We start from the raw sequence: 12,980 nt of genomic DNA, 5'->3' as shown, positions 1-12,980 counted from the left end.
CACCTTCATAAGGAAGGTGCACTAGGCCCCGACATCTTGCCTGTCCTCTTCTGCACCTTCTCCAGTTCTATAATGTCTTTTCTGAGATATGGTGACCAGAACTGTACACAGTACTCCAAATGTGGCCACATCATAGATTCATATAAGGGCATTACAATACTAGCAGTTTTAGTTTCAATCCCCTTCCTATTGATGCCAAGCATGGAATTGGCCTTTTCCACAGCTGCTGCACATTGTGTGGACACTTTCAACAAGCTGTCCACCACGACCCCAAGATCTCTCTCCTGGTCAGTCAGCGACAGCTCAGATCCCGTGAAGCTGGGTCACTTTACACTTGCTTACATTGAACTGCATCCTCCATTTTGTTGCCCACTCCGCTAGTTTGGAGAAATCTTTTTGGAGCTCCTCACATTCTGTCTTGGATTTCACTACCCTAAATAGCTTGGTGTGATCAGCAAATTTGGCCACCTTGCTGCTTACCCCAACTTCTAGATCATTTGTGAATAAATTAAAAAGCATTGGTCCCAGTACAGATCCCTGTACTGGTATAATACCTGGGACTTTTTAGTTTAGAAAAAAACACAACTGAGGGGTGACATGATAGAGGTCTATAAAATTATGCATGGTTGAGAGAGAGTGGATAGAGAAAAAAATTTCTCCCTCTTGCATAACACTAGAACCAGGGGTCATCCCAAAAACTGTTTGCCAAGAAATTTAGGACCGACAAAAGGAAGTACTTTTTCACAGAACGCATAATTAATCTATGGAATTATCTGCCACAAATTGGTGACAGCTACCAGCCTGGATGGCTTTAAAAGGAGCCTAGATAAATCCATGGAGGACAAGTCTATTAATGGCTTTTAGTATGAGAGATATAGGCCACCTCCAGCCTCAGGGGAAAGATGCCTCTGAGTACCAGTTGCAGGGGAGCAACAGCAGGAGAGAGTGCATGCCTTCAGCTCTTGCCTGTGGGCTTCCCAGAAGGATCTGGTGGGCCACTGTGGGAAACAGGATGCTGGAATAGATAAGCCTTGGGCCTGATCCAGCAGGGCTGTTCTTATGTTCTTACCACCAATTCAGATGATACAACCCTTGATAGGCATGATTAGAAAGGGGATACTCCAAGAACAGGTCCATCAGGGCATCCTCCATAGACGTCCCAATGCCTACCTGGAGCATCCCTTTATTTATGAGGAGGCTGTTCATCTGAATGGCTCCTGCTGTAGATACTCTCCAAGTACTTGTATAAACAAGTACCTGAAGAACATGTACATAGAGGCCATGCAAATGAATAGCCTCCCCAAGTGATAGAGGGATGTGCTGGTAGGATGTTGGGATATTCACAGAGGATGTTACAGTGGGACAGTGGGTGTGCCATCAGTGCATCCTTCATAATAATGTTTGTGCTGGCTGGGGGCTGTATCATTGGAAATGGCCCTTAAAAAGTGGATTCTGCAGTCAGTTCCATCTATCGGGGCCATCTGGGGAGGTCCGTCTGCAGTTGCCACTGGCTCATCAGGTGGCTGGGACGTGCCTTCTCTGTTGCCATCTTGAAGCTTTGGAATGCTCTCCCTGCTGAAATAAGAGCCTCCCCATCTCTGACAGCTTTCAAAAAGACACTGAAGACACACTTATTCATCCAAGCTTTGAATGAGATATGTAGAATTTTGAATTTGTTTTTAAAGTTTTAGTGTTTTAAACACTGTTTTAATTTTCACATTATATTTATTGTAATAGAATATTACATATCACGCCTCATGCCCAGAGATGTGAGTTTGGGGTGGTATACATATATGCTACATAAAAATAATAAAATAAAGTAAAATGATGATGCCACTAAAATGTTGATTTTATTATTTGTTCCTTTGACTGGTGGAGACAACTTTACTTTTTCTGTGAGCTGAGGGCAGAGGTGGAGAGATCTGTTGCCTCTGGGCATATCTACACAATAATTTTATGCTTATTTTATACCAGCTGAGTGGTCATGACTCCTCCCAAATGAATGCTGGTGAGTGTACTGAAAGTTGTCTAAGACTGTATTTCCCTTCTAAAAGAACTATGGTTCTACAGTTCCATAAGACGAGAGAAACAATCCAGTTTAAGTCTGAATTTTGGATATGCCAAGGTCTCAAAAAATATCTGGAACTTGGAAATCTTTACCCCAAAAACCAGGTAAGAGGAAAGAAAAGTAAAAAGTTTTGCTTAGGCGAAACCTAGAACATCACTGGGTTAAAAGCTTGGATGAATAAGTGTCTTTCTGAACACCGTCAAAGATGGGGAGGCTCTTATTTCAGTATCTCAACTTCTCCAGCATTAAAAACTTCCAGAGCCAGAAGGTGCTTCTCCCAAACTGCAGGCTAGATGAGAGAAATTGGGAAAGTATCACTCTTTGTCCTTAGGAAACCTTCTGCAAAAAAACCATCTCCACAGATCTCCCCTCCCACACATGACACAATAGCTGATAGTCAGAAAAGACACATCATTATCAGTGTTGTGCTCTGAGGAATGCCTCCTACCGTGTGGCACCAGCTTGTGAGGACTCTGAGAACTAAAACAAGGTTGTCTTGTTTTTCAAATGAACTCCACATCATTCCTTTGCTGGCCTCAATGTCTTCACTAGAGCCTTAACCCCACAGGGGTCCTTGACTATAAGGTCAACGCTCTTTTCTTTGTATCCCTTTGTGTGTTTATCAGTCTGTAGCACTATTTGGTCAAACATGTTAGTGTCCTAATTAGGGATGAAGAGCATTCTGTTCTGTCCTTTTAACATTTGTCTGATGCACTTTGCCCTGTATTCCACCAAATTCCGGGTTGACCAGGAAGCGGGGTGCATATTATGATGGAGCAAAGTGGAACATTTGTCCCTGGGCACAGGGAAAGGGTGGTCAGGAAGGAGAAGAAGGCAGGGGGCCCATCTTCGTTTGTCCCGGGGGGGGGCCACTCCACCTTCCTACACCCCCTGACAAGGGGAGCTCCTAAAACTAATTTCATAATCAGAGCATCTACAATTTGCTGCAACTTCCAGCTCCTTCACTTTATTTACATTTTCTCCTCCACTATCTCAGCTTGCCTAAGTATTACTGATGTGCACACGTGCATTGATTAAACACTGCAGAAGAGTAATCTTCATGTGATTGATGTATAATGGCATATGCAGTGTTATAATTGCATATTTTTGCAATGCAAACTATGTTCCTCTACTTTGGGAAAAGAACCCACAAAAGAGTCTTGATAGAACCATACATTCAATTACGTCAAGCCAGCTTATGCGGATGTTTTTTCGGGTGTGCACAAGTGTACATAGGAATATAGGAAGCTGCCTCATACCAAGTCAGACCATTGGTCCAGCTAGCACAGCATTCTCAGGGCTGCATAACTTGGGCCCTCCTGCAGATGTGGGCCTACAACTCCCCATCGTCCTTGACTATTGGCCACTGTGGCAGGGGATGATGGGAGATGCAGTCCAAAAACAGCTGTGTGGCCCAAGTTGTGCTGCCCTGGTCTACATTGATTGGCAGTGGCTCTCCAGAGTTTCAGGCAGGAGTCTTTCCCAGCTGTACCTGGAGATTCCAGGGATTTAACCTGGGACCTTCTGCATGCAAAGTAAATGCCCTGCCACTGAACTATGGCCCCATTGTCATGTACATAAATAAAACCATGCACAAAAAGAATATTTCATGTACAGTGCTCTGCACAAAAACTGGAAATACAGAACAGACCCAAGTTACTTTAGGGACAGAGCCTTCTCAGTAGAGGCCCTCCATCTTTGGGATGTCCTCCTACAAGTGTAAGTCCCCATCCTCCATTAGTTTTGAAAATAATTTGAAAAGCCTCCCTTTGAAAAGAAGCATTTTAAATTTAGTTTTAATTTGGTTTCTGGTTTTTATCATTTGCAGTTAGAGGTTTGTCAGAGAGAATTCCTGGGAACAACTGGCAAGGTGTGGGGTAGGGATGTGTACAAAATAGCATTTGCATTCTGTTCCGAGCTCAGAATAGAACGCAAATACCCGGAACGTCCTGTCAGAACAACTGGTTGAGCCAATTGTTCTGACGGAACGACCTCATTCTGAGCTGGAACATTCTGAGCATCATTTTAGACTCCAAAATGGCACTCTTCTGGCCTCTGCACATGCACGACAGCCATTTGTGTAGTGGTGCTGACCACACAAATGGTTGCCACGCATTTGCAGAGGCCAGAAGAGTGCCATTTTGGAGTTCAAAATAGCACTTAGAACACTTGGACCACTCTGACTCGGAATTGGGTTGCTCCATTCCAAGCTCAGAAGAGCCCTTCATTTGAAGGGCATTCTGTTCCGATCTTGGGACACTCGAAACACCCCATTTTGAGTCAGAACTGTAGTGAACAGACCCAGCCAGCTCACGTGAGGGGAATTATTGCTGAGTCACTGCTTCCTGTTACCTGGGGAGCTGACTGGGTTTATTATTTAATTAAGTAGGGACTCTCCAGTAGATTGTCTCGCTGCCACCAAGCACTCCTTTAGTAACAGAGATTACTACGGACTGGAGTTGGAATGCTAAGAATTCCAGTATTCTCTCTTCACTTTGCTAGAAGGTAAATATAAAAACATGTTTCCATTTATATATGTTTAATTGAGGAAGTAGTAGGCTTTACAGTCCTTTAGAGGCCGTGTGCACTAGAGGCTTCACCTCCTCCTCTCCCAGAGTCAGTCAAACACTCTGAGAGGGCTTGTAAAACAGAGAAAAACGATTTATAATTTACTACAAAAAACTAGTCCATTGTAGGCTTCAGCATATCAGTTGCAAATAGAAATATCTTAATGGTTACAAGAGTTTTTCAAAATGCCCAGTTGTTCTCAGGCAGCACTTAAAGTAATCAGTTACTAGGTTAAGATTGAAGGTAGTTAGTTACAAGTGGATACTTGGGTATACAAAGCAACACAGAGAAAGGAAAATAACTTCTAATGTAAGTCTTACACTTTCTCCTAAGACTTCTGAAGCCATATGCCTTGGCTTCCTTCCCTTGGACCTCACCAGGACTTACATGAGACCAACTCCCTGCAATTCCTGACTGACCCACGCACCCACCCCTGTCAGGGACTTGCAAACCCTGCCAGGGACTTGCAAAACTCACCCTGAGAGAATTTAGCAAGACTCTATTGCTGCTCTCTCACATGGGCACCCCTTTCTTCTTCCCAGAAGACCCTCATGATCCCTTTAGTCCCGCCCAACTTGTTAACCGACTGAGTCATGATCTAGGGTCTCCAGTCTGTCAATCAAGGTCAACTACTTTCCCCAGTTAACTCTATCAGAACTGGCTAGCTGCCCACTACAGGAACATTCTGCTGATATAATGTTCTGCACATCCTGGGGCAGAGCGGGGCGGGGTGGTGTGGGGAGCACAGATTTAAAAACCCTACTTTAAAAAACAAACAAAACTAAACTGGAAAGAATGCTCAACAGTGCATCCTGGCAGCTGTTTTGCACATTTTCCCCTGTAGCATTCTGTGCACAGGAGAGGGTTAGGAGCATTTAACAATAAAGGGCAGCTGTGTTTCAAGGCCTGTGGCTCCTTGCATTGCTTCCTCCTGCAGAAGACATTTCCAGTTGACTTAGAGGGGTCCTCCCAAGACTGCAGGTGCTGCATCAGGTAATGAGTGCTCAAGAGAGAAGTGGGATCCCAACAATGCCGCTAGAGAAAAGGGTCTCCCTGTGTGTCCATATACTTCACGGCTACACCCAGAGGCCCACTGCCACTCTCAGTAACTCTAGAGATGATCCAGAAAGGAGGGGAAGGGGGTTACTCTGAGAGAGAGAGAGAGAGAGAGAGAGAGAGAGACGCCAGCACTTGGTGCCAGATAAAGGATAAGAATATGGAGCTTCTGAACATTGACACCATGTGACTGCGATGGCTAGAAAGCTGTGTTCCATGTAACAGAGATTTCCAGATGGTGTTGACTATAACTTCCATAATCCCCAGCCAAAGGCCATTGCAGCTGAGGATGCTGAGAGTTGTAGTCAACAATATCTGGGGATTCCTGATTCCTGGACAATCCAGGCCATCCCTGGACATGGAGCAGCCTGCATTTTAGTCCTGTCTGCCATTCTATCCTGCTGTCGGTTTGGTTTTGTGCTTGCTTCATTGTCATGTAGAGTGTTGTTTTCTCATACACTGCTCTGAGCAGCCCTGTGCAGGAGGGACAGGAGAGGAAAACTGCTAAACAAACAAATACACGATGGAAAATTCCTGATGCATTGGTTTCAGTTCTGCCTTTGCCTCCCCCCAGCAGCCACCTGGCTTGGAGCCAGACCCAGCCAGACCCTTTTGTGATGTATGAAACAGTCCCGAGTATCTGAAACTTACCGTACTGAAGAGATGTAGCCCCTAAAATAAAACCTCCCGCTGAAAGACCTTTTATTTGGGCACCACATTCCTAGATCTATATTCTACCTCAAATCTACTGGAAAGGGAACATGACCTTGAAGTACTTAGGGTAATCTCTCAATGTGGGGAGACTGGGCTAAGGGAGCCCAGCCGGGTTCTTCCCCATCGTGAGAACCACCAGGCTCTCAGGCAAGCCCGGTGGTTCAATGGCGGCTAGCCCACCAAAGTAGCCCTCCCCTAAAATGAGGTTAGCAGAGTGAGTGCTCCGCTAACCCCATTTTCTTGATTGTGAGATGCCACACTGCAGCTCCACGCCGTGGCAACTCACGAGGAGGCCCCCGACCGAGAGGATACAACAAGCCTCCCAGCATCAGGGGTCTCCCCAGAATGGCATTCTTGGACTTCTGGGGGCCAGGTGGCCCCCAATCCCCACCACCCTTACTGGCTCTGTGACGGAGTCAGTAATTGTGTGGGTGGCCGCCTGGCCGCCCAGGGAGGGCGGAATGCTCATGTGTGGGGAGAGTGGGTCAAGGCTCTCCCTTTCTCTGTGCTTAAAGAAACCCTGTCAGTGCTGTTGAGTCCTGTGCTCCGTTCCTTACAGTTCTGTAACAGGCGAGGTTATAAAAATAAATTCCTGACAGGGGATTTAATGCCAACTGATACCCATAGCCTGCAATTATTCTCAATGCATTTTGTGCAACATAATTAAATGTTAACCTGGGGGCAAGCTGGTCAAATTGCATGTTCAATAGAATAAATCAGAAGGTGGATGCTTTCTGTTTTCCACAAGATGGCATACTTTTCTTATCTTAACAGAGGCGCTGGTCACTGGCACAGTTAGAAACAGTGGGTGCCTAACATCCTTCTCTTAAGCAATTAGACAGATGCATTAAGTAGCCCAATCTTCTGAATGTGGTGAAGGATCCAGTAGTGGGTCTGATGGGGAAAAGCTCTCTGGAGGAGAGCTGGTCTTGTGGCAGCACATAACAGTTGTCCCCTTTGCTAAGCAGGGTCTGCCATGGTTTGCATTTGAATGGGAGACATGTGTGAGACCTGTAAGATATTCCCCTTGGGGAATGGGGCTGCTCTGGGAAGTGCACCTACATGCTTGCATGAAGAAGGTCCTAAGTCCGTCCCTGCCCCCCCCCCACCTCCCACTGGCATCTCCAAAACAGAGCTGAGAGAGACTCCTGCCTTCAGCCTTGGATAAGCTGCTGCCAGTCTGTGTAGACAATACTGAGCTAGATAGACTAATGGTCTGACTCTGTAGAAGGCAGCTTTCTATGTTGTTATGTATGTTGCTAAGCTAAGGAACAGAGACATAGGAACATAGGAAGCTGCCATATACTGAGCCAGACCATAGGTCCATCTAGCTCAGTATTGTCAACTCAGACTGGAGGCGGCTTCTCTGAGGTTGCAGGCAGGAATCTCTCTCAGCCCTATCTTGAAGAAGCCAGGGAGGGAACTTGGAACCTAGATAATCTTCCCAGAGTGGCTTCATCCCCTGAGGGGAATATCTTGCAGTGCTCACACATCAAGTCTCCCATTCAAATGCAACCAGGGTGGACCCTGCTTAGCTGGGGGGGGAAGTCATGCTTGCTACCACAAAACCGGTTTGGACTTGGTACCCAGCAGGGGTGTAGCAAGGTTTTGGTGGGCCCTGGGACAAAAACCGAGGCTCAGCCCTGGGACTTCTTCACCTGCTCACCCTATCTTTGCTACCAAAGAGTGAGCTATCACCCAACTAGAGCCCACCGCCCTCCATTTCCTTTTTTCCCCCCTTGCTCAAGTGTAGCTATGCCCCTGGGCACTGGTGCCCAGTCTTATCTTTGCTCTGAGTGAGATGCAGTCACAAAGACTGCGTTAGGGATGGAGGTAGAGCATCCCAAAGTAGAGCATCTGCTTTGCATGCAGAAGGTCCCAGGTTCAATCCATGGCATCTCCAGGTACAGCTGGGAGAGACTCCAGATTCCAACCTTGGAGAACCACAACCAGTCAGTGTAGACAATGAGTTGAGTGGACCAATGCTCTGACCCAGTAGACGGCAGCTCCCTACACTCCCATGTAAAGCCATGGAAATGTTCTCCGAGGCAAACGGGACGCATGAGCTTCAACAAAGAGATGGGGACAGCAAACTAAAAGTAGCGGGCGCACGCCCACTACCTTTGTGGTCGTGTGATGGTGAGGGTATGTGCAGAGTGTCGGATGTCCTTGCCCAATGAGGTGCTGTGCTAGCAGTTCATGCACAGAGTCAGGCTCAAGGACCGGGTTGCCAGTGCATCATCACAACATGGATGATGATGCATCCCTGGAGATGTCAGAGATTGCCCTGGATCTTCTGCATGTGCTCTGCCACTCAGCTACAGGTCATAGGCTCATAGGAAGCTGCCTTCTACTGCTCCTCCTCCTCCTCCTCTTCCAAATATTTATATACCTCTTATCAACAGAAGCTCTCAGAGTGGGCCGCAGAGAAAATTAACACACATATAAGAAGATGCTCTGCTGTCCCCCAAAAGGCTCACAACCCAAAAAGAAAAACAAGGCAGAAACAAGCAACAGCCACTGAGGGGGTGCTGTGCTGGGGTTGAATTAGGCCAGTTGCTTTCCCCTTGCTAAAGAACTAAGAGAACCTTCACTTTGAAAGGTGTCTCTTATCTCAGCTGGCAAGAGTTGTACCGAGTCAGACACTGGTCCATCTAGCTCAGTAATGTCTGTACAGACTGGCAGCAGGTCTCCAAGGTTTCAGGCAGAAGACTTTTCCAGCCCTATCTGGAGATGCCGGGAAGTGAACCTAGGGATTTCTGCATGCAAGCAGATACTCTACCACTGAGCAACAGCACCATCCCCTAAGGGTCTTACAGAAGACAACACTCACATGTCGTCACCCATCCAAATGCAAACCAAGGCAAACCCTGCTTAGCAAAGGGGGCAATTCACACTCGCTACCACAAGACCGACTTCCCTGGCACAGGCCAGTAGACTCCTCTTTTTGCATCTGAGAAGGAAACTATCTCAGGCATGGGTGGGCGTCTTTTGCTCCCCATTGCTTCAAGTTGATTCCCCCTACCACAGTAAGCAGTCTTGTTTCTCAGTTACCCATTTGGTCTGTTCATTTTCAAAATGTGAAAAGGCAATTGCTCTCATTTTCCAAGAGCTTAACAAACGTTCTTTTTGATTCAACGACAAGTGGCATTAATGTCAGCATTAGAAGAAATGTCATGTCTCTTTTCTGAATTTAGACTTACTGCTGCTATGTAACCTAAAAAGCAGCATCCAGACTAAGTTACTCAACAGTAATACTCAGGACTTACTCTATAGGACTTATTAATTTCAATAGAACTACTCAGGAGTAATTTCGTCTGTCTCAGAGAGAGACAGACTCTAAAACAGATGATGTTCCAACAACCAGAAGTAAGCTCCTCCTTGCCTCCAGCACCGTTCAGATCTCTCAAAAACTTTGGAAGGAGAAGAACAGATAAGGTGAATCACAGAAGAAGAAAAGGATAGATTATTGTTGAGAGGAATTATTGTTGAGGGGAACTATGACTAAACATGTGGAGTTACTGTGTACTTTTTAAGCATTCTGAGTCACTGCAAATGAGGATATTCAATTATATTCAGGAATTATGAATGGCAAGACTCAGTTAAGCATCCTTCTAGATGCATTTTCTAATTACTCATAATTGCAAATGAATGTCAAAATGCTCATTTATTAATCTGTTATGACAGTTCTAGTTTGCTACTAAAGAGAAATCCTTGCAATGAGTCCCTTTAAATATGTATCCCTTGGGAGGGGGGAAATTCTTCCTTTTGCTCCAATCTGATATTCCTTAGAGTAAATTAAGATTTCACTTTTAAAAAACATGCTTAAGAAATTTCTCTCTGCCCCTCGGGACACTCCCCACCCCCCGGAAACAATTTTCATCAACCAACACATGCTCAGAGGTTTTTGAGTTCTTAAGACAGGGCCTCTCTGCAACAGTCTGATCGACTCCTGAAGTCTTTCCCTCATCTCTTTAGTAGGCACCTCCACTTATTTTATATTGATTATTGTTGTTGTCATTATTGTTATTAGTCGATATGACAGGCAGTCCTACATTGATGTTAGGGACCCACTGAGGCTGCTGCTGCACAACTTGCACAGATGTAGCTTCGGGGCTGCTATAGAATACCTTAAACCTGCTTCCAGTCAGTTGTGCAGCGCTACTAGTGAACCAGCCAGGGACCTTTTGGTATGGGGCGGTATACAAATGTACTAAATAAAGAAAAACAATAATGCTTCCATGGCAAACAACAGAAGCAGCACTGCATGATTGCCCGGAAGCAGTTTTAATTTGTTCGGAAGCAGTCCTGTGGTGCAACCACATAGCGGCTTGCCTTCCAGGTTTCTTGCAGCCCCAGCAGGTCTTCGGGATCAGCACGCAGTTGCCCGTCATGTCGGCTATCGTTGTTACAGGAGGCTCTCGTTTTTCATGAGCTACGTCCCCACTCACAACTGTGAATGCGGAAACTGTGGTTTTGGAAAGCTTGCACCTATAGGAATCTTGGGGTTAGGTTCTTCAGAGCAAGTGCTAAAAAACACCAAAAAGAAAGGAGGGTAGCAGAAATAAAAGGAGCACAGCACAGCACAGTACTTTGAACCCTCCAGCTCTCCAGTGCCTCCAGTAATTATTATTATCATTATTATTTACATTTCATATCCCACTCATCCTCCAAGGAACCCAGAGCAGTGTACTACATACTAAGTTTGTCCTCACAACATCCCTGTGAAGTCAGTTAGGCTGAGAGAGAAGTGACTGGCCCAGAGTCACCCAGCAAGTCTCATGGCTGAATGGGGATCTGAGCTCTGGTCTCCCCGGTGCCTAGTCAAGCACTCTAACCACTACACCACGCTGGCTCTCCCAAGCCCCAAATGGCCTCCCAACCCCTAAATCCTATGAATTTAACACACACATACACACACACCACCGAAAAACCCTCAAAATAATGGGGGAAAGCCCCAACATGGCTCCAAACTGCCTCAAAGCCAGAAATGACACCAAAAGTGTGAAACATTTGAGCAGCAACCATGAATAGCTGAAAATATGAATGTGACAAATATTTATATACCGCTTTTCAAAAAACGCTCCCAAAGGGGCTTACATAAATATAAATAAATAAATAAAATGGCTCCCTATCCCCAAAGGGCTCACAATCTAAAAAAGAAAAATAAGATGGACAACAGCAACAGCCACTGGAGGGATGCTGTGCTAGGGTTGGATAGGACCAGTTGCTCTCCCCCTGTTAAATAAAGAAAAGCACCACTTTTAAAAGGTGCCTTTTTGCTCAGTTAGCAGGGGACTATCACCACACAATAATGGAAACCAGGTGCCTATAGTCCAACTGTGAACAGCTAAAACCACAGTGGGAGAACCTGTGGGAAATGAGGGCCTCCTCATTAATTATTAATAAATATATTATTATTAATTGTTGTTGTTGTTGTTGTTGTTGTTATTGGCTGACATACCACACAAGGGTATATCAGTCCAGTAATACTGCATAGACGGAAGACACACAACTGCACACAAATGGCATTACAGAAGGGTAAGCAGCAGGAAAATGCTTGATTAACAAGCAGAAGGTTGCCAGTTCAAATCCCCACTGGTACTATATTGGGCAGCAGCGATATAGGAAGCTGCTGAAAGACATCATCTCATACTGCGCGTAGGAGGCAATGGTAGACTCCTCCTGTAATCTACCAAAAGAGGTTCAAGACTCTGTCCACCCATGCCACAGTTCTGATCTGGATCAGGCCCTCATGGCTATTATATACAGTAGAGTAAAATTAGTGACGTTCTTAACATAACATGCATATTATGCACCTGGAATTCCAGAGAAGGGCATGCAGATCAGATGTTGTGATTTCCAGACATGACAGAGACTTGGTATCTCTGTTTTCGAAAGTGAAAGTAGGCCAGTTTGGGTGATACCACCTGACCAGCCCTTCTAAACTCATAAATAGGGGTGAATATATAAATATCATACATAGCACTTCATAGGAACATAGCAAGCTGACATATTCTGAGTCAGACCATTGGTCTATCTAGCTCAGTATCGTCTTCACAGACTGGCAGCGGCTTCTCCAAGGTTGCAGACAGGAATCTCTCTCAGCCTATCTTGGAGATGCCAAGGAGGGAACTTGAAACTTTCTGCTTTTCCCAGAGCAGCTCCATCCCCTGAGGGGAATATCTTACATAGTGCTCACACTTCTAGTCTCTCATTCATATGCAACCAGGGTGGACCCTGCTTAGCTAAGGGGGCAAGTCATACTTGCTACCACAAGACCAGCTCTCCTCTCCTGGCATACACACATACCTCCACAACATCACATGGGAACTGCCGCTTAATGTGAAAATTAAACACATTGAAGTCATATTTAATTTGTATGTTGAAGGGAGATCTGGGTGGTCTGTGCCTCTCCATGACTGTGCAGAAATATGCTGGCGTGCTGGGAGTGAGAGTGGGACATGAGCATGTGTGCACACATCCCTCATCATGAGTTTAGGACCATAGGAGGGAACTTGGAACCTTCTGCATGCAGGCATGCAGGTGCTCTTCCCAGAGTGGTCCCATCTCC

Source organism: Hemicordylus capensis, chromosome 5 (genome assembly GCF_027244095.1).
Source record: "Hemicordylus capensis ecotype Gifberg chromosome 5, rHemCap1.1.pri, whole genome shotgun sequence".
NCBI classification, from domain to species: Eukaryota; Metazoa; Chordata; class Lepidosauria; order Squamata; family Cordylidae; genus Hemicordylus; species Hemicordylus capensis.
Note: the sequence above shows the minus strand (reverse complement) of the source record.